This window comes from Oncorhynchus clarkii, chromosome 5, assembly GCF_045791955.1.
Source record: "Oncorhynchus clarkii lewisi isolate Uvic-CL-2024 chromosome 5, UVic_Ocla_1.0, whole genome shotgun sequence".
Taxonomy (NCBI): Eukaryota; Metazoa; Chordata; class Actinopteri; order Salmoniformes; family Salmonidae; genus Oncorhynchus; species Oncorhynchus clarkii.
This window is the reverse complement of record NC_092151.1, coordinates 29,524,020-29,547,428: the sequence shown is the minus strand read 5'-3', so window position 1 is coordinate 29,547,428 and position 23,409 is coordinate 29,524,020. Positions and strand designations below refer to the sequence as shown.

The following is a 23,409-nucleotide window of genomic DNA, read 5'->3' as shown; positions in this document are numbered from 1 at the left end:
AGCAGTATGGCTGGTGGCAATGTCATGCTGGAGGGGCATGTCAGGATAAGCCTGCAGGAAGGGTACCACATGAGGGAGGAGGATGTCTTCCCTGTAACTCACAGCGTTGAGATTGCAAGCAATGACAACATGCTCAGTCCGATGACGCTGTGACACACCTCCCCAGACCATGACGGACCCTCCACCTCCAGATCGATCCTGCTCCAGAGTACAGGCCTCGGTGTAACACTCATTCCTTCAACGATAAACGCGAATCCGACCATAACCCCTGGTGACACAAAACCGCGACTCGTCAGAGAAGAGCACTTTTTGCCAGTCCTGTCTGGTCCAGCGATGGTGGGTTTGTGCCCATAGGCAACGTTGTTGCCGGTGATGTCTGGTGAGAACCTGCCTTATAACATGCCTACAAGCCCTCAGTCCAGCCTCTCAGCCTATTGCGGACAGTCTGAGCACTGATGAAGGGATTGTGCATTTCTGGTGTAACTCGGGCAGTTGTTGTTGCCATCCTGTACTTGTCCCGCAGGTGTGATGTTCGGATGTGCCGATACTGTGCAGGTGTTGTTACACGTTGTCTGCCACTGCGAGGACGATCAGCTGTCCGTCCTGTCTCCCTGTAGCGCTGTCTTAGGCGTCTCACAGTACGGACATTGCAATTTATTGCCCTAGTCACATCTGCAGTCCTCATGCCTCCTTGCAGCATGCCTAAAGCACGTTCACACAGATGAGCAGGGACCCTGGGCATCTTTCTTTTGGTGTTTTTCAGAGTCAGTAGAAAGGCCTCTTTAGTGTCCTAAGTTTTCATAACTGCCTACCATCTGTAAGCTGTTAGTGTCTTGACGACCGTTCCACAGGTGCATGTTCATTAATTGTTTATGGTTCATTGAACAAGCATGGGAACAGTGTTTAAACTCCTTACAATGAAGATCTGTAAAGTTATTTGGATTTTTACGAATTATCTTTGAAAGACAGGGTCCTGAAAAAGGGACGTTTCTTTTTTTGAATTTACATTAAGTTATACCAGCTCCAGTAATGACATCAGAGACTCGGGTGACATCTACATAATCTTTACTAAATAACATAACACATAACACCGGGCCTCTGGGTGCTCTTGAAGGGCCACTGGATGCTGATGGTATGTCAGGTACTTCAGAAACGGTGTTCTGTTGACTATTGTTACCGTGCAATAGCAACAATGAAAGTGTGTTGCATTTCTACAACTGAAGCCACCCTTTATGATTGTGAACTCTGAAAGAGAGGAATAACAGTAAAGTAACAAGTTATAAAATTCAATTAATTACACTGATGTAACTGAAAAAATAGGGCAAATCAAAAAACGTGAACGTCAAATATATTCAATAAAGAAATAGTACCTCTGTGCCTCACTGAAGCATGACCTTTGATGTGGTTGTTGACCTTTGGTGTGGTTGTTGACCATATGTTGTTATATGTGCCGAAGGGGCAGTGATGAAGTTGACTGCATTTTTACATTTTTACATCTTGGGACTCTCGGCCTCCAATAACACACTAACGTGTCTCTACACATAAAATGCATGATAATTAGAAAGACAGAAAATAAGCAAAAGGCATTTAATTTATGCTATGTGCACGTTGTGTAGACTCGCTATGTTTAACTTAGGGAATGGCCATTGGCATCAATTATTATTAGACCCTGCTGGTCATCTATGAACGTTTGAACATCTTGGCCATGTTCTGTTATAATCTCCACCCGGCACAGCCAGAAGAGGACTGGCCACCCCTCATAGCCTGGTTCCTCTCTAGGTTTCATACTGGGTTCTGGCCTTTCTGGGGAGTTTTTCCTAGCCACCGTGCTTCTACACCTGCATTGCTTGCTGTTTGGGGGTTTAGGCTGGGTTTCTGTACAGAACTTTGTGACATCAGATGATGTAAGGAGGGCTTTATAAATAAACGTGATTGATTGATCAACAATACACATTTAGAGCCAGCCAAATACAACAAGGCATACATTGAAGAAACGTAGAAAATCAACGATCAAATCGATTACATAACTGTACATGTAAACCTAGGCTTACTGCTTACTGCTCAAGTAGGCAAATATGTCCAAATAAGTTTCCCTCATTGTAACCAATTAGCTGCGGTATAAATATATAAAAATATACCACTGCACTGGTATAACATGAATATTACAAAGTACATTATGCATAATGACAGTCTCAGTTACTTCCATGGTTTATATTTTTATCCATGTAGGTTAGGTTCGATTAAGATTGACTTTCTTTGACGTTGATACCTTCGACGTGACCTTGAAGGGTTCGGGTTAAACGCGGTTGACTCCGCCCACATTGAGCCCGGCCCAGAACTACACACTGCAGTCAGGGCTTCTCACTGTAGCTAGTAACCTACTGATTTCAATGCAACAGTTATTTCAGGGAAGCATGTTAGTTAGCTAAATAATAAATATTAGAACATGCGTGGTTAATATGAGTGCAAGCATTTGGCACCTGCTCTGCATTTAATTATTTCCAGGTCTTTGTAACCAATAGTCATTGTAATGCAAGCTTCTATAATGATATTATCACAGGCAAATGGATGGATGTCATCTTCCTCCCACTTTCCATCCTGCATCCAGTCGTATGAATCAGCAAGCATGTTCATAGAAGTAGCAGACTAAGGTCAAACTTCCTTCACCGGGGAGCTTATTCCGCTGGGATAGAAGATGGTTTGGAGTCATGTTATGATGAAGCTTGGAGTAATTCAATTGGTATGGACGCATTGATATTGTATGACTCCAATATATTTTCTACATAGCAAATGATGTATTTTATTTTTTATAATTTGCCTCTAGATATGTCTAAAAGCACATCATCATGTCTAAAGGCACAGTGATTTTGGCCTACAGTGGACACCTGTATCTTGGTGTGGTTGAAGGAAGAAGGATATGATGTCATCACATACTTGGTAAGCCCAAGAAAGTATCTGTTGGACAAGCGTGTGTGTGTGCGATATAACTTGGGGTTGGTCAGCACACAGCCATCCAGTTGGTGGGGTGCTCTTGTTTATTGTACATCAACCTATTAGAGCCTAAATATGTCATTAGTGTCCTGGAAACTGAAACCCCAATGATTGTTCATTTGACACAGTTCTAGAAAGAATGGATTAATTTTGCAGAGCAATGTGTTTTTTTTATTCAACTAGGCAAGTCAGTTAAGAAAAATGTTTATTTACAATGACAGCCTACCCCAGCCAAACCTGGACAGTACTGGGCCAATTGTGCAACACCCTATGGGACTCCCAATCACAGACCGATGTGATGCAGCCTGGATTTGAACCAGTGACACCTCTTGCACTGAGATACAGTGCCTTAGACCACTGTGCCACTCGGGAGCCCAGTGTGTTAACACTCACAAAAGTGCTATCTGTCTGCATAATGCTTGTGCAAAACTGGCTGGGTTAACTTTTTGCCCTTAGGCCAGTTCAGAACTGCACACAATGTAGTTCTGAACTCTTCATTCAGTGGCTGGCTTAAGAAAGGGGTACAAGGGTAGAGCCTCCTGTTGGTGTTGGGATGGAGAACAGAAAGGGGTACAAGGGTAGAGCCTCCTGTTGGTGTTGGGATGGAGAACAGAAAGGGGTGCAAGGGTAGAGCCTCCTGTTGGTGTTGGGATGGAGAACAGAAAGGGGTACAAGGGTAGAGCCTCCTGTTGGTGTTGGGATGGAGAACAGAAAGGGGTGCAAGGGTAGAGCCTCCTGTTGGTGTTGGGATGGAGAACAGAAAGGGGTGCAAGGGTAGAGCCTCCTGTTGGTGTTGGGATGGAGAACAGAAAGGGGTGCAAGGGTAGAGCCTCCTGTTGGTGTTGGGATGGAGAACAGAAAGGGGTGCAAGGGTAGAGCCTCCTGTTGGTGTTGGGATGGAGAACAGAAAGGGGTGCAAGGGTAGAGCCTCCTGTTGGTGTTGGGATGGAGAACAGAAAGGGGTGCAAGGGTAGAGCCTCCTGTTGGTGTTGGGATGGAGAACAGAAAGGGGTACAAGGGTAGAGCCTCCTGTTGGTGTTGGGATGGAGAACAGAAAGGGGTGCAAGGGTAGAGCCTCCTGTTGGTGTTGGGATGGAGAACAGAAAGGGGTGCAAGGGTAGAGCCTCCTGTTGGTGTTGGGATGGAGAACAGAAAGGGGTGCAAGGGTAGAGCCTCCTGTTGGTGTTGGGATGGAGAACAGAAAAGGGTGCAAGGGTAGAGCCTCCTGTTGGTGTTGGGATGGAGAACAGAAAGGGGTACAAGGGTAGAGCCTCCTGTTGGTGTTGGGATGGAGAACAGAAAGGGGTGCAAGGGTAGAGCCTCCTGTTGGTGTTGGGATGGAGAACAGAAAGGGGTGCAAGGGTAGAGCCTCCTGTTGGTGTTGGGATGGAGAACAGAAAGGGGTGCAAGGGTAGAGCCTCCTGTTGGTGTTGGGATGGAGAACAGAAAGGGGTGCAAGGGTAGAGCCTCCTGTTGGTGTTGGGATGGAGAACAGAAAGGGGTACAAGGGTAGAGCCTCCTGTTGGTGTTGGGATGGAGAACAGAAAGGGGTGCAAGGGTAGAGCCTCCTGTTGGTGTTGGGATGGAGAACAGAAAGGGGTGCAAGGGTAGAGCCTCCTGTTGGTGTTGGGATGGAGAACAGAAAGGGATGCAAGGGTAGAGCCTCCTGTTGGTGTTGGGATGGAGAACAGAAAGGGGTACAAGGGTAGAGCCTCCTGTTGGTGTTGGGATGGAGAACAGAAAGGGGTGCAAGGGTAGAGCCTCCTGTTGGTGTTGGGATGGAGAACAGAAAGGGGTGCAAGGGTAGAGCCTCCTGTTGGTGTTGGGATGGAGAACAGAAAGGGGTACAAGGGTAGAGCCTCCTGTTGGTGTTGGGAGGAATCATTTGGAGGGAAGGAGAACAGAAAGGTTGGCACTGTACCAATGGTAACCTGTTTTTCCTTGTTGAATCCCAAAGTATGTCTTCTCTTGTGTTATGTTGTGATAAAAAACCCTCTGTAAAACAAGCAGCCAAGCAAGCAGTCCGAAGACCACAGAGGCAGACAAAGACAGGCCTAGTTATGTAGCACAATGGCTTGTTTAAAAAAAAGGCTTGGGTGGGATCCAGATTTTCATACCATCATGCTGTTCTTCTGCCATCTGGGGATTTACGTGTATTACTGGCATGGCATGTAAGGGGGTGCTAAAAATTCACAAAAAGCCCATTTGTCGTCTTTTACCCGAATGCAAATACAATTAGTATAGCTAATAGCCATTTTTGGTGAGTGTGGACATTTACAAGTGAACAAGATAAATTGTGCAAATTAACAAAATTGTGATTAAATCAAATCAAACTTTTTTGTCACATGCGTCGAATACAACAAATGTAGACCTTACTGTGAAATGCTTACTTACAAGCCCTTAACCAACAGTGCAGTTCAAGAAGAGTTAAGAAAATATTTACCAGATAAACTAAAGTGAAAAATAATAAAAGTCACACAATAACATAAAAATAACGAGGCTATATACATGTTAGAGGTCATTTGTATATGTAGGTAGGGGTGAAGTGATTCTGCATAGATAATAAACAGCGAGAAGCAGCAGTGGACAAAACAAATGGAGGGAGTGGAGGGGGAGGGAAAAGTTATAGTCCGGTGGCCATTTGATTAATTGTTCAGCAGCCTTATAGCTTGGGGGTAGAAGCTGTTAAGGAGCCTTTTGGCCCTAGACTTGCCCTCCGGTACCGCTTGCCGTGCAGTAGCAAGTCTATGACTTGGGTGACTGGAGTCTCTGACAATTTTATGGGCTTTCCTCTGACACCACCTAGTATATTGGTCCTGGATTGCAAGAAGCTTGGCCCCTGTGATGTACTGGGCCTTACATACTTCCCTCTCTAGCGCCTCACGGTCAGATGCCGAGCAGTTGCCATACCAGGCGGTGAAGCAACCAGTGCACTCGATGCATGCTTGTCTGAAGGAAGAGCAGCATGGATACACGGTGCAGAAGGGAGAAGAACAGAGGAGGAGAAACACACTAGTGGGAAGCACATTGGAGGGAAAATGGCAGCTGTACAGAACTCATCCACAACTATTTGACTTTTCAAACACGGCAGAAAGCTAACACCCCATCTGTTTATAAATTCAGCCACTTACTTAGCCAACTAAAAATTAATCAAATACACAGCTGGAGAGTATAGCACATCTTAAACAGTTATAAGATATCTGATGGCAAACATTTAGTTGTGAATTGCAAGTGTATCTTCGTCACCTCATGTTGGCCACACAGCAGAGAGACTCACTGATTAGATATAGAACGCTATGGACTCACCAGCTCCCGCTTTCTCCAGTTGTGCTGTTTACAACGAGCACATGACTGGATCTATGGTAAACTTCATAATGAAAAATAATGTGACAGGCGAAATGAAGAACGCAATCTGCTTTATCTCCTGACGTATTGCACAAGTTGACTGCAGGGATTTACTTAAAGTAGCTACAAATATTGAAATGTTTTCAAAAACTTGATAAGCTAGATGCAAGACTTTGCTCTCACAGTCACACACGTTATCTTCACACTGTTAAAGTGTGGTAGCCAGGGTACCACAACAGCAAAGAACCCTCCGGTTGCCTGCTCAATCCGCACTTCATTTTCCTAAATGAGCTGGGATTCGACCCAGTAACCCGATCCCTTGTCCTTAGATGTCTTGTTATCTATTATACTTAGGTTGGATTTGTTAAGTCTTCATTTATGAGTTACCGGAAAGAGAAAAACACTTGGTTCATCAGAAGCAGAAATCCCTCCATGATATTCATGGAGCAGCACTCCATGAACTGCTAGACTGTGTAGAAGCACATCAAGTTGCATCGGCTCAATGGACGTGATCTGAATGTTAAAATGGTGGGCGTTGGGACTTCAGCAGCAAGCACTGACTTAGGTCTCTGGGGAGACAGACCAGGGATGAAGACACAGGAAATTATTTGGAGATGGGATACAGTAAATGAATTATGAACCATTTAATTGCGTTTTTGTGCAAATGTTTGTTGCACAGATGGAGTTTTTGGTCTGCTCGTGTTTCTTGACTTTAAATCGGGATGTTGACATGGTTTGCTTTCGATTGAGGCTGTGACAATGTCTGTTGTCATGGCACCCAGGGCTCTGATTTCCTGACTAAGTGTTTTTGTAAAGATGATGTTAAAGTTTGAGGAACATGACCAATTTGTACCCTTATCACTGAAAAACTTTTCTCTGAACAGCACATTCCAGCTGTGGTATGCTATTTTAGGCACCAGTTAACTAGTAACTAAAACTCTCTTGCAGGTTAATATTGGACAAGAAGAGGACTTTGATGCTGCAAAGAAGTAAGTGGAGCGTCTTAGAGCAAAGAAGGTAAAAAGCCTGAGCTGTCATGACATTGGTAAGACAAAGTAGGATAGTGGTATGGAAGACACAGCTGGATCATTCCGTTCTGACTTGTGTTAGTGTCTAAGTGTAGACCTCATTTTTGCAATCGCAAAGTTGATTTTGATAAGGTCAAAGAGGAGATTAGGATCGGTCGAAGTAAACATTTGAATACAGAGATTTTAGGGTACAGGTAGTTGTGAAAATGCAAAGGTTGGTACCACCAGAGGCTAAAAAGCCAAGGCCAACAGCATGGTGGCTAAAAAAGCATGTCTAAAAGGAGATAATTAATAATAAGAGTCTCAAGACGATGTAGTCATTCTGAGTTACGTATACATGCATCATTACAGACGTTGGTTGATATGGAACGGATACAAATTTCAATTGAACAATGAGAACAGTGAGACATTTGCTACTTTGGGTACAGAGAGTGATGTTGAGCAGGCTGAGTCAATTCAAGGTTGAATTGTCAGTTCCTGAGGCTTAGAATTATGTGTCCTGACATCTGGGTCACAAGGGTATGGGAAAACAATTAAGCAGGCAAATCATATTATGATTGTAAGCAAAGATATGTCAGGATATGCCATCTGGGTCGTCGTCTTCTCATCAGCTTACACTGACAGAGGTCCGCACTCTTCTACTCCTTCTGCCTTACTTTTGCCATGAAGACTTGCAAGCAAAAATGTGTCAAAGCAAAGCCATTGCAGGTTAACTAAGTTGACAGTGTTTGTTTTAGGATTGTCAAGGGAGCATTTGAAATATTGATGATGTTATAGCATGGTCCTGTACTGTAGAATATGTGCTGTAGCCAACTAGTTATCAAGCCATACATATCATGAATCAATTTCAATAAACTCAACTGACATCAGCCTTCATGACTGTTTATTACTTATTAATGACAGAGTTATAGACTTTAAGATGAACGGTTCAAGTGTAACCTCCCTCGAAGTATATGTGTTCATTGAGGACCTGAGAGCAGAGTTTGTGGAGGATTCATCTGGCCGTCGGTCCAGGCCACCGCCATATATGAGGACTGCTACCTGCTGGGCACCTCGGTGGCACGGCCCTGCATTGCCCGCCGTCAGGTCCAGATAGCACGCCAGGAGGGCGCCCAGTATGTGTCCCATGGTGCCACAGGAAAGGTGAGGGGTCAATCAACAAGGAGAGAGCAGAAAAGAGCCCGGAAAGGCTAAGTGAATCCATGAGCATATTGTTTACATTGCTCCAAGTTCATTTTATAATATTGATTTTGGATGTTTGTCATTGTAAAAATTGGCATGTTGACTGTAGGAATGTCCATCAGTGTGGTTGCCAGACAATTTAATGTTCATTTCTCTAGCATAAGCCGCCTCCAACGTCGTTTTAGAGAATTTGGCAATATGTCCAAATGGCCTCAACCGCAGACCACGTTTAACCACACCAGCCCAGGACCTCCACATCCGGCTTCTTCACCTGCGGGATCGTCTGAGACCAGCCACCTGGACAGCTGATGAAATTGGGGGTTTACACAACCGAAGGATTTCTGCACAAACTGTCAGGGAAGCTCATCTGCATGCTTGTCGTCCTCTCTAGGGTCTTGACCTGACTGCAGTTCTGTGTTGTAACAGACTTCAGTGGGCTAATGCTCACCTTCGATGGCCACTGGCACTCTGGAGAGGTGTGCTCGTCACGGATAAATCCAGGTTTCAACTGTACCAGGCGTCGTGTGGGCGTCGAGCGGTTTGCTGATGTCAACGTTGTGAACAGAGTGCCCCGTGGTGGGGTTATTGTATGGGCAGGCATAAGCTACGGCCAACAAACACAATTGCATTTTAACGATGTCAATTTTAATGTACAGAGATACCCTGACGATATCCTGTGGCCCATTGTCATGTCATTCATCTGCCGCCATCACCTCATGTTTCAGAATGATAATGTAAGGCCCCATGTTGCAAGGATCTGTACACAATTCCTGGAAGCTGAAAATTTCCCAGTTCTTCGTGTACGACACCGCGTTCCATTTCCCGCCAATATCCAGCAACTTCGCACAGCCATTGAAGAGGAGTCAGACAACATTCCACAGGCCACAATCAACAGCCAGATCAACTCTATGTGAGGGAGATGCCGTGCTGCATGGCACAAATGGTGGTCACACCAGACACTGACTGGTTTTCTGATCAACGCCCCAACTTTCTTTTAAGGTATCAGCATATCTGTATTCCCAGTCATGTGAAATTCATAGATTAGGGCCTAATGTCATTTATTTTAATTGACTGAATTTCTCATATGAACTGTAACTCAGGTAAATCTTTGAAATTGTTGCATGTTGCATTTTATACTTTTGTTCAGTGTACATCTTACGTCCTTCATACTGGACATGGAGACAAAAATGGTATCCACAAGTTCATCTGACTCTGGGGAAATAGATAACGGGCCTCATTGACAAAATCCCTAAGTATCCCCCCAGACAGGAAGCGGAACTCTGGAGCAGATATCGCAAAAATAGAGCAGATTCCTATTTTCCCGCCTTCACGTGCACAAGGACTGCCGACTGCTCCGCCTGGATACAATTCCGCCCCCGCATAGCTCCATTGAAAATGAAAGGGAAACTCTACTGCCGCTTTCTGTCTGGAAAGCCCTTTAGTCAGCCACCAGTGTAACAAAATGCTGTTGGGAGACTGAACTTTGGGGAGATGTAGTGTCCCTGCTCCAACTGTAGATGGAGACAAATGCCACTTAATTGAGATTTCAACTAACAGTGACTGGTCTCTCACTGGAAGTTTTGTATGCTTTTTCAACCTTTGGAAGTGATTTTAACCTAAACTTTTCTTGGATGTGTGAGACTACCTGTCTGATTCCGCGTAATGATCTCTGTCTTTGCTAGTAGTGTTCCTAGTGTTTTGTGGCTGAATGGTTATCTGTCTCTTTCAGGGCAATGATCAGATTCGATTCAAGCTCACCTGCCATGCCCTCTACCCTGAGGTCAAAGTGGGTTCTGCCTATTTGCATTAATACATATATAACTATAGTACATGACTGTCCTATCATTCAATATTACTTAAGATAGTGCACCATACAAAGTGCATGCATAACCTTCCCTCCTCTGTCTGTCTCCCTCAGATTATTGCTCCATGAAGGATCCCTGAGTTCTACAATCGCTTCCGTGGGAGGAAAGCTTTGATGGAGTATGATGAGGTAACACTTCCACATGGTAGGATCTCTTCATACACATGTTGCCTGGCAGTGAGTGTATGATAGGATCTCTTCTCTTCCTGTTGCCTGGCAATGAGTGTATAACCACTTAACTATCTACAGTTTTTATGCGAGTAAAGTCATAACGTATAAAAAAAAAAATCAATACAGCTGTGATGGTAACAGCTTGTTTCGATACACTTTCATAAATGCTGAAAGATAATTTGTTCGTTCGACATGGTGGGATCTTTCGGGGTCTATTAAAATCCTTTAACGAGTCTGAAGATCCCGACGTGAATGATATACTGCTCTCCCGGGAACAGGCCCAGATCCCTGTGATTTGCGTGAAGAGAAGGCGGAGAAAAAGGTGCCAAAGAGCGGGCTGCCTTCTGAGAATTTGTAGACGATCGGGAAAAAAACACTTCCTTCCATTCTGCAAGGTAACGTGCAATCTTTGGAAAATAAAATAGATGAACTACGCGGAAGATTCAACTACCAACTGGACATTCACAACAGAACAGCAGCGTCTGGTAAGACAAGGGCCGGCAAACTATGTATTTTTGTAAATAACAGCTGGTGCACGATATCTAAGGAAGTATCAAGCTATTGCTCATTAGAGTATCTAATGATAAGCTGTAGACCACACTATCTACCCAGAGATGCACACAAAGCTCTCCCTCGCCCTCCATTTTGTCAAATCTGACCATAATTCTATCCTCCTGATTCCTGCTTACAAGCAAAAATTAAAGCAGGAAGCAGCAGTGACTCGATCAATAAAAAAGTGGTCAGACGAAGCAGATGCTAAGCTACAGGACTGTTTTGCTAGCACAGACTGGAATATGTTCCTGGATTCTTCTGATTGCATTGAGGAGTACACCACATCAGTCTTTGGCTTCATCAATAAGTGCATCGATGATGTCATCCCCACAGTGACCGTACGTACATACCCCAGCCAGAAGGAATGGATTACAGGCAACATCCGCACTGAGCTAATGGCTAGAGCTGCCGCTTTCAAGGAGTGGGACTCTAACCCGAAAGCTTATAAGAAATCCCGCTATGCCCTCCGGCGATCCATCAAACAGGCAAAGCGTCAATACAGGACTAAGATCGCATCGTACTACACCGGCTCTGACGCTCGTCGGATGTGGCAGGACTTGCAAACCATTACAGACTACAAAGGGAAGCACAGCCGAGAGCTGCGCAGTGACACGAAGCTACCAGACGAGCTAAACTACTTGTACGCTCACTTCGAGTCAAATTTCACTGAAACATTCATTAGAGAACCATCTGTTCCGGAAGACTTGTGATCACCCTCTCCGCAGCCGATGTAAGACCTTTAAACAGGTCAACATTCACAAGGCCGCAGGGCCAGACGGATTACCAGGACGTGTACTGCGAGCATACGCTGACAAACTGGCAAGTGTCTTCACTGACATTTTCAACCTCTCCCTGTCCGAGTGTAATACCAACATGTTTTAAGCAGACCCTGTGCCAAAGAACACTAAGGTAACCTGCCTAAATGACTACCGAGCCGTAGCACTCACGTCTGTAGCCATAAAGAGCTTTGAAAGGCTAGTCATGGCTCACATCAACACCATTATCCCAGAAACCTTAGACCACCCCAATTTGCATACCGCCCTAACAGATCCACAGATGATGCAATCTCCAGTGCACTCCACACTGCCCTTTCCCACCTGGACAAAAGGAACACCTATGTGAGAATGCTATTCATTGACTACAGCTCAGTGTTCAACACCATAGTGCCCTCAAAGCTCACCAATAAGCTAAGGACCCTGGGACTAAACACCTCCCTCTGCAACTGGATCATGGACTTCCTGACGGGCTGCCCCCCCAGGTGGCAAGGGTAGGTAACAACACATCCGCCACGCTGATCCTCAACACAGGGACCCCTCAGGGGTGAGTGCTCAGTCACCTCATATACTCCCTGTTCACTCATGACTGCATGGCCAGGCATGACTCCAACACCATCATTAAGTTTGCCGATAACACAATAGTGGTAGGCCTGATCACCCACAACGACGAGACAGCCTATATGGTGAGGAGGTCAGAGACCTGGCCGTGTGGTGCCAGGACAACAATGTGATCAAGACAAAGGAGATGTTTGTTGACTACAGGAAAAAGAGGAATGAGCACACCCCCACTCTCATCGACGGCGCTGTAGTGGAGCAGGTTGAGAGCTAGTTCCTTGGTGTCCACATCACCAACAAACTAACATGGTCCAAGCACACCAAGACAGTCGTGAAGAGGGTACGACAAAACCTATTCCCCCTCAGGAGACTGAAAAGATTTGGCATGGCTCCTCAGATCCTCAAAAGGTTCTACAGCTGCACCATTGAGAGCATCCTGACTGGTTGCCTTGTAGTCATGGCAGATAATATTCTAATTTTTGGTGACTTTAATATTCACATGGAAAAGTCCACAGACCCACTCCAAAAGGCTTTCGGAGCCATCATCGACTCAGTGGGTTTTGTCCAACATGTCTCCCGACCTACTCACTGCCACAGTCATACTCTGGACCTAGTTTTGTCCCGTGGAATAAATATTGTGGATCTTAATGTTTTTCCTCAGGATTTTATTTATTTGACCTTTATTTAACTAGGCAAGTCAGTTAAGAACAAATTATGATTTACAATGACAGCCTAGGAACAGTGGGTTAACTGCCTTGTTCAGGGGCAGAACAATAGTTTTTTCCTTGGCAGCTCTGGGATTTGCTCTAGCAACCTTTCGATTACTGGCCCAACTCTCTAACCACTAGACCACCTGCTGCCCCAATCCTGGACTATCGGAACACCATTTCATAAATAATTTTGCAATCGCAACAAATAATCTGCTCAGACCCCAACCAAAGGATCATCAAAAGCCGTGCTATAAATTCTCAGACAACCCAAAGAATCCTAGATGCCCTTCCAGACTCCCTACACCTACCCAAGGACGTCAGAATACAAAACAAAAACAAAAAACATTTGTCATACGAAACTAACTCCCTGGTATACAGAAAATACCAGAGCCCTGAAGGAAGCTTCCAGAAAATTGGAACGGAAATGGCACTACACCAAACTTCTTCATCCTCCTGAGGTTGAAGAGGCGCTGTTGCGCCTTCTCACCACACTGTCTGTGTGGGTGGACCATTTCAGTTTGTCCGTGATGTGTACGCAGAGGAACTTAAAACTTTCCACCTTCTCCACAACTGTCCCATCGATGCTGTTTCCTAAAGTCCACAATCATCTCCTTTGTTTTGTTGACGTTGAGTGAGAGGTTAGCTTGGAAAGACAGTACTGTGCCATATCGAAGAGCCCTCACTGCTGCTCAATCATCCTATTTTCCTACTTAATTGAGGAGAATAATAACATTCCAAAATGTATTTTTGATACTGTCGCAAAGCTAACAAAAAGCAGCATTCCCCAAGAGAGGATGCCTTTCACTTCAGCAGTGATAAATTCACTTGACAAAAAGATCATGATCATTAGAAAGCAAATTACGGACTGTGTATTTCTCCAAAGCTCAGTTGTCCGGTGTCTGCACAAAACTGCCAAGACCTAGGATCAAGGGAGACCCTCAAGTTTTTTAATACTATATCTCTTGACACATTGATGAAAATAGTCTTGGCCTCTAAACCTTCGAGCTGCATACTGGACCCTATTCCAACTAAACCACTGAAAGAGCTGCTTCCTGTGCTTGGCCCTCTTATGTTGAATATAATAAATGGCTATGATGGTCTTAGACCCCATCATAGCTCTGAGACTGCACTTGTGAAGGTGGTAAATTACCTTTTAATGGCGTCAGACCAAGGCTCTGCATCTGTCCTCGTGCTCCTAGACCTTAGATCTGCTTTTGATACCATCGATCACCAATTTCTTTTGGAGAAATTGGAAACCCAAATTGGTCTACACGGACAAGTTCTGGCCTGGTTTAGATCTTATCTGTCAGAAAGATATCGGTTTGTCTCTGTGGATGGTTTGTCCTCTGTCAAATCAACTGTACATTTCGGTGTTCCTCAAGGTTCCGTTTTAGGACCACTATTGTTTTGACTATATATTTGACCTCTTAGTGATGTCATCCGGAAATGTAATGTTAACTTTCACTGCTATGCGGACGATACAAAGCTGTACATTTCATTGAAACACGGCGAAGCCCCAAAATTGCCCTCTCTGGAAGCCTGTTTCAGACAAAATGAAGTGGATGGCGGCAAATATTTTACTTTTAAACTCGGACAAAACAGAGATGCTACTTCTAGGTCCCAAGAAACAAAGAGATCTTCTGTTGGATCTGACAATTAATCTTGATGGTTGTACAGTCATCTCATATAAAACTGCGAAGGACCTTGGCGTTACTCTGGACCCTGATCTCTCTTTTGACTAACATATCAAGAATATTTCAAGGACAGATTTTTTTCCATCTTCGGTACATTGCAAAAATCAGTAACTTTCTGTCCAAAATTATGCAGAAAAATGAATCCATGCTTTTGTCACTTCTAGATTAGACTACTGCAATGCTCTACTTTCCAGCTACCCGGATAAAGCACTAAATAAACTTCAGTTAGTGGTAAATACGGCTGCTAGAATCTTGACGAGAACCAACATTTTTGTATCATATTACTCCAGTGCTAGCCTCTCTACACTGGCTTCCTGTTAAGTCTAGGGCTGATTTCAAGGTTTTACTGCTTACCTACAAAGCATTCCATGCGTTTGCTCCTACCTATCTTTACGATTTGGTCCTGCCGTACATACCTACACGTACGCTACGGTCACAAGACGCAGGCCTCCTTACTGTCCCTAGAATTTCTACGCAAACAGCTGGAGACAGGGCTTTCTTCTATATAACTCCATTTTTATAGAATGGCCTGCCTATCCATGTGAGAGACGCAGACTCGGTCTCCACCTTTAAGTCTTCATTGAAGACTCATCTCTTCAGTAGGTCCTATGATTGAGTGTAGTCTGGCCCAGGGGTGTGAAGGTGAACGGAAAGGCACTGTAGCGACTAACCGCCCTTGCTGTCTCTGCCTGGCCGGTTCCCCTCCCGGTTTCCCTCTCTACACTGAGGTTCTCTGCCTCTAACCCTGCCTCTAACTCACTGTCTTACTAGTGTTTTTCCATGCCGTCCCTAGGAGGGGTGCATCACTTGAGTGGGTTTTGTCACTGGCGTGATCTTCCTGTCCGGGTTGGCACCCCCCTTGGGTTCGTGTCGTGGGGGAGGTATTCGTGGGCTATACTCAGCCTTGTCTCAGGGTAGTAGGTTGGTGGTTGAAGATGTCCCTCTAGTGGTGTGGGGGCTGTGCCTTGGCAAAGTAGGTGGGGTTATATCCTGCCTGTTTGGCCCTGTCCGGGGGTATCGTCAGACAGGGCCACAGTGTCTCCAGACCCCTCCTGTCTCAGCCTCCAGTATATATGCTGCAATGTGTCGGTGGGCTAGGGTCAGTCTGTTATATTTGAAGTATGTCTCATGTCTTATCCGGTGTCCTGTGTGAATTTAAGAATGCTCCCTCTAAATCTCTCTCTCTCTCTTCTCTCGGAGGACCTGAGCCCTAGGACCATACCTCAGGACTACCTGGCCTGATGACTCTTTGCTGTCCCCAGTCCACCAGTCATACCCCAGTCATACTGCTGCTCCAGTTTCAACTGTTCTGCCTGGGGCTATGCAACCCTGACCTGTTCACTGGACATGCTACCTTGTCCCGGACCTGCTGTTTTGGACTCTTTCGCTACCGCACCTGCTGTCTCTAACTCTGAATGATCAGTTATGAAAAGCCAACTGACATTTACTCCTGAGGTGTTGACCTGTTGCACCCTCTTCAACCACTGTGATTATTATTATCTGACCCTGCTGGTCATCTATGAACGTTTGAACATCTTGACCATGTTCTGTTATAATCTCCACCCGGCACAACCAGAAGAGGACTGGCCACCCCTCAGAGCCTGGTTCCTCTCTAGGTTTCTTCCTAGAGAGGAACTAGAGAGGAACTTTCTAGGGAGTTTTTCCTAGCCACTGTGCTTCTACATCTACATTGCTTGTTGTTTGGGGTTTCAGGCTGGGTTTCTGTACAGCACTTTGTGACAGCGGCTGATGTAAAAAAGGATTTATAAATACATTTGATTGATTGATTGATTGTAGCTTCCTGTCATCCAGGACCTCTGCACCAGGCGGCGCCAGAGGAAGGCCTAGAAAAATTGTCAAAGACTCCAGCCACCCTAGTAATACTGTTCTCTCTGCTACCGCACGTCAAGCGGTACCGGAGCGCCAAGTCTAGGTCCAAGAGACTTCTAAACAGCTTCTACCCCCAAGCCATAAGACTCCTGGACATCTGATCAAATGGCTACCCAGACTATTTGCTTTGCCCCCACCCCTCTTTTACACCACTGCTACTCTCTGCTGTTATCATCTATGCATAGTCACTTTAATAACTCTACTTACACCATAGGAACAAAGTTGAGTCGCAATTCAACGGCTCAGACACAGGCAATTACAGACTACAAAAAGAAAACCAGCCACATCATGGACACCGACGTCTTGCTTTCAGACAAAGTAAACACCTTCTTTTCCCACTTTGAGGATAATAAAGTCGTGGCCAAAAGTTTTGAGAATGACACAAATATTAATTTCCACAAAGTTTGCTGCTTCAGTGTCTTTAGATATTTTGTCAGATGTTACTATGGAATACTGAAGTATAATTACAAGCATTTCATAAGTGTCAAAGGCTTTTAATGACAATTACATGAAGTTGATGCAAAGAGTCAATATTTGTAGTGTTGACCCTTCTTTTTCTAGACCTCTGCAATCTGCCCTGGCATGCTGTCAATTAACTTCTGGGCCACATTGATGGCAGCCCATTCTTGCATAATCAATGCTTGGAGTTTGTCAAAATTTGTTGGTTTTTGTTTGTCCACCCGCCTCTTGAGGATTGACCACAAGTTCTCAAAAACTCTGGGGAGTTTCCTGGCCATGGACCCAAGATATCAAAGTTTTGTTCCCCGAGTCACTTTTGCCTTATGGCAAGGTGCTCCATCATGCTGGAAAAGGCATTGTTCGTCACCAAACTGTTCCTGGATGGTTGGGAGAAGTTGCTCTTTATTCATGGCTGTGTTCTTAGGCAAAATTGTGAGTGAGCCCACACCCTTGGCTGAGAAGCAACCCCACACATGAATGGTCTCAGGATGCTTTATTGTTGGCATGACACAGGACTGATGGTAGCGCTCACCTTGTCTTCTCCGGACAAGTTTTTTTTCCGGATGCCCCAGACAATCGGAAATCAGACAATCAGAGAAAATCACTTTACCCCAGTCCTCAGCAGTCCAATCATGTCCCTGATGTTTTTCCTAGAGAGAAAATGCTTTTTGCTGCCCTTCTTGACACCAGGCCATCCACCAAAAGTCTTCACCTCACTGTGCATGCAGATGCACTCACACCTGCCTGCTTCCATTACTGAGCAAGCTCTGTACTGGTAGTGCCCCGATCCCGCAGCTGAATCAATTTTAGGAGACAGTCCTGGCGCTTGCAATTGAACCGCTCTCCTTGAAGTTCTTGATGATCTGACTGGCAGCAATATCCTTGCCTGTGAAGCCCTTTTTGTGCAAAGCAATGATGACAGCACATTTAACTAGGCAAGTCAGTTAAGAACACATTCTTATTTTCAATGACAGCCTAGGAACAGTGAGTTCAATGCCTGTTCAGGGGCAGAATGACAGATTTGTACTTTGTCAGCTCGGGGATTTGAACTTGCACTCGCTCTAACCACTAGGCTACCCTGCCGCCCCCAGGTAATCATGGTTGACAGAGGAAGAACAATGATTCCAAGCACCACCCTCCTTTTGAAGCTTCCAGTCTGTTATTCGAACTCAATCAGCATGACAGAGTGATCTCCAGCCTTGTCCTCGTCAACACTCACACCTGTGTTAACATGAGAAATACTGACATGATGTCAGCTGGTCCTTTTGTGGCAGGGCTGAAATGCAGTAGAAATGTTTTTGGGGGATTCAGTGTTCGGACGGCCCTTTTTTGTAATTTTCTACCACGTTAGCTATATCCTGTAGAATGACAAAGGCAATGAATGTGTTCACCAGCATCCCTCTCATTGTCTGTTTTAACAGCTACGAGTCTGGAATACTGGAAAATCCCAAGGTAAGATCTGGATCCTAATACAGTGTCAATGAATGAGCAGGCTGAGTAATCACACAGGACGTTGATGGCACTTAACCCAACACAGCTCACCATTCGCCCCAGTGCCATATTGAACCGGTTGTTACTCTCACAACCTCCTGCTGTCTCTAAATCAGATGAGGGAGCTCATCAAGAGTAGCAGGATGGGATACACTGGTCCTAGGTTCACATATTGTCAGCTAATCTATGTCATTGACCATACAGTATCTATCCAATCCTTTGTAATTCTCGTAATCAACACTTCTCTCAAGTCAACCTGCCTGGTGGTTAAAGATCATCCCTGTTTCATGTTAATTTTGTTGACAGTATAGATATGACTGTTTTATCATTGTGTTGTAATTTGTATAAAGCAATAGCTGATAGGAGACATAGTGGAGAGTCCCCCCAATATCTTTCATTAGCTCCAGCACAGACAAACCAAACCCTGAGCCCACAGTGGGACAGAAATGGTTTGATCTCTTACGGGGGTCAGGGATCATGACGCAACATGAAGGTCACCCTTGACTACCCAAACCGCATCCTTCCTTATTGTCTCTTCTCACCCTTGCCAGGCCTGGGACACACAGACACTGACTTGTCGTCAAATGGCTCGCGTACTTCCCGATTTCATGGGAGCCGGGGGAAGGGGAAGGGCAGAGCGCCCAGCTGAGCCTCCTGGCATTGTCCCTGTTTGCGCTGCCGCAGGCTGCAATGTGGGAGGGACCCATTTCAGCGTGACACCAGAATGTACTTTAATGTTACTGGTGACAAAGGCGGCAGGCAGACAGATGATCGTCCCGGGGGACGGGGTGTCAGGGAGGCGAGGGAGTGGAGGGGCAGGACTGTAACACTGGCTTTTCTCTCTCCACAGCTCACCCTGTGGAGAAATGCAGCCTGAAATAAACAACTCAATAGCATGTATAGTATGACAATATTGTGTAATTGATTTAATTCATGGGTTTAGTCCCATTTACGTTCACAATGAATTTATCAATGGAATTAAATACGATGAAATATTTATGGTGGGGGAGATAAAAGTGGTAAAGGGATTTGAATACATTAAGCAGGGCGTGCTATGGGACCTTTTAAATTGAACAGAGTGTAATAATTCAGTAATTTGCATGTATTATGCCCGGTTTCTGCTCCCGTATAAGATTATGCATTGTTAGAAGTGCACTAACGGACCGTTAGGGATATTCCCGCGAGAGAGTAACGGTTAATGTGATTGGATGTTAATTATTTGACTAGGCTACCTGTATTTGACTTTGTGTTGTTTTTTCGTTGAACAATAGATGGTTTAATTTTATTTTTGGCAGTGAAACGAGGCTACTCAGGCACTAAAAAAAACTCACCCAAATGTATAGCCCTATTAGAAAATATAAATGGACTGTTTGAAATGGTTCATTTAAAATAAAAATATGAATCACATTTAATTTGGCGTACCCCCACCCAAGTTTGGGAATAGCTGCAGTAGACAGATAATGGAGCTGGGTCTGGGAGTTAAACATGACAAATAGTACACAAATATCAGATGTAATCCATTCTCTCATCTCAATGTGCCATGTTTGCAAATGCAATTTTAAAGACAAGGCCAGACTTGAGACATGGTTATTTAGGTGTCAGTTCCAAACCAGTGGGCCAATTTTTTTTTGTTTTTGTTATCCTCTACCCCCCCCCCCCCCCCCCCCCCCACCTGTCTTTTCTTTGGACCCCATTGGACTCGATTGAAATGCAATGAGGCAGCTAACATGTGGAAAGATAGAAATTGACTTGCTTTAAGTTCATGCTTCCACAACAATATGGCAGAACTGGACAGCGACATGATTTCAGCACTTCATGCCCCATTTGCCACCAATTCGCTCCCGCTCTCTTTTTCTCCCTCTTTCTCTTGCTCCATTTCTACCTTTTCCTCTCTTTCAGGGCCAGATGCACCTGCGGGGGGTGGGAATTTAAATGCATTGATCTCTAGGCACTGGTAACTATTCCCTCGCTTTCCATTTATCGCTCTCTCAATTTCATTCACTCGCGTTTCGTGAGCATGCATGTTTGAATTGATATTCCATGTGATGTTGTTTCTGTTTAAGTTCTGTAGGTAAGAAGGATAACACATCTTTATCATAGTGAACTCTAGCTGGCAGAAACAATGTCTCTTCATTGGTTAGGATTGTGCAGGCTTTAAACCGCTGTAGTAGGTAAGGAAACTCTAGGCCACTATAGTAACGACACAACTATAGATACCATACCCACTGTCACAGAGCTAGGCCTAATCAGTCTTTGGTTCATGCCATCTTCCTTGGTTCTGTCCACTTTAAGACTATGCATTAAATGGGTTTTTAGTGGAGTCATTTTGCCCCACTTGTCCTTCCTCTCATTTTGTCGTCATCTTGGGCGCTGAGGCAGAAAATAAAAGGGAGAGATGGGAGCCTTCAAAGTCAATTTTGGTGTTTAGTTAAAAGGAAAGAAGCGATTGCACACGTCGGGAAACGTGTGCAATCTCTTTCTGCGGCTGAGAGATTAGTTATTGTATGCTGATTTTTTTTGTCTGGTAAAGGTTTCCATTTAAATGCACCCAGTGGTTATTTTGCATAGTTCCCCTGCAATTTGCCTCAGCTCAGGGGACATTGGCCATCGTCTGGTTGTAATGTGGGGTAATTTGCTGGGGTGTCAGCCCGATTATTCATGTCCTTATCCACCAACTCCCCCCAACTGGAAAACGACAGCTCCTACAACTTCATAGTGCTCTCAGGATAGGAGGTGTGGATTGTTGTTGTTCATCTGAAAATATATAAAAGAGAAATTGTCAGTCAGAAAGTCAAGTCCAGAAGATGTGGAGAAGTGTATGGGGAGGCTGGTTGACAGAATTGGGAGATTTATTCGGACTTTCCAGACAGCTGGTGAATATTGAGTGTTGCAGTCGCTTGAGTACATCCTGTCATAGTAGCAGGTGTCATCTTTTTAGTGAATTTGGGTCTTCTCTCTCTCGCACGCTCTTTCTCGCTCTCTCTCCCCCTCCCCTGCGGTGAAGGGCCACGTAGGGAAAATGAAACCAAATAGAGGAGAAAAATAGGACATTTGATTTGTCTTTTTCTCTCAGATCCTGACAGCATTTTAACATGTATTTGTTTCCATCTTTCAGGAGTACAATGATCCCTACTGAAGCGCTCAGTGACTTTCAGCGTCGGCTGGAGTGATGTAAAACTCCCAGCAATTGGACTCTGGAGTGATGAATCACCCTTCGCCATCTGGCAGTCCGACAGACGAATCTGGGTTTGGCGTATGCCAGGAGAACGCTTCCTGCCCAAATGCATAGTGCCAATTGTAAGGTTTGGTGGAGAAGGAATAATGATCTGGGGCAGTTTTTCATGGTTCGGGCTAGGCCCCTTAGTTCTAGTGAAGGGAAATCTTAATGCTACACTATATAATGACATTCTATATGATTCTGTGCTTCCAACTTTGTGGCATCAGTTTGGGGAAGGCCCTTTCCTGTTTCAGCATGACAATGCCCCTTGCAGAAAGCGAGGTCCATACAGAAATGGTTTGTTGAGATCTGTGTGGAAGAACTTGACTGGCCTGCATGACCTCACTAATGCTCTTGTGGCTGAATGGAAGCAAGTCCCCGCAGCAATGTTCCAACATCTAGGGGAAAGGCTTCCCAGAAGAGTGGAGACTGTTATAGCAGAAAAGTGGGGGACCAACTTCATATTAATGCCCATGATTTTGGAATGAGATGTTCGATGAGCAGGTGTCCACATACTTTTGGCCATGTAGTCTATTTAGTCCCCCAGTTGACTGACTGTCTGCTATGTTCTCAACTGAATATTTTCATGGTCACATACTAAGTTAAATGAAGAGCATCAAATGTCCCAGTAAAATGTGAATGTTATTTTGTGTGTATTACAGAGCCATGTGCCAGCGGACCTGTACCTGATGACCAAGAACCCAGAGGACAGCCCAGATGGCTGGAGATGGAGTTCAAAAAAGCTGTGCGTTAGGCTTGGGCGGTATTTTTATTTTACCTTTATTTAACCAGGTAGGCCAGTTGAGAACAAGTTCTCATTTACAACTGCGACCTGGCCAAAATAAAGCATAGCAGTGTGACAAAAACACAGAGTTACACATGGGGTAAACAAAAGTACACTCAAAAAAATAGAAAAATCTATGTACAGTGTGTGCGAATGTAGCAAGGTTAGGGAGGTAAGGCAATGAATAAACCATGGTGGCAAAATAATTACAATTTATCATTAACACTGGAGTGATGGATGTGCAGATGATGATGTGCAAGTAGAGTTGCTGGGGTGCAAAAGAGCAAAATAAATCAAATCAAATGTATTTATATAGCCCTTCGTACATCAGCTGATATCTCAAAGTGCTGTACAGAAACCCAGCCTAAAACCCCAAACAGCAAGCAATGCAGGTGTAGAAGCACGGTGGCTAGGAAAAACTCCCTAGAAAGGCCAAAACCTAGGAAGAAACCTAGAGAGGAACAGGCTATGAGGGGTGGCCAGTCCTCTTCTGGCTGTGCCGGGTGGAGATTATAACAGAACATGGCCATGTTCAAATGTTCGTAAATGACCAGCATGGTCGAATAATAATAATCACAGAACAGTTGAAACTGGAGCAGCAGCACGGACAGGTGGACTGGGGACAGCAAGGAGTCATCATGTCAGGTAGTCCTGAGGCATGGTCCTAGGGCTCAGGTCCTCCGAGAGAGAGAAAGAAAGA

At 44.8% G+C, this 23,409-nt stretch overlaps 1 pseudogene; it reads left to right on the top strand.

The window, feature by feature from the left end:
* Window positions 1-2,846: 2,846 nt before the first annotated feature.
* Window positions 2,847-23,409, top strand: part of LOC139409675 (argininosuccinate synthase-like) — a 42,686-nt pseudogene continuing 22,123 nt past the window's right edge.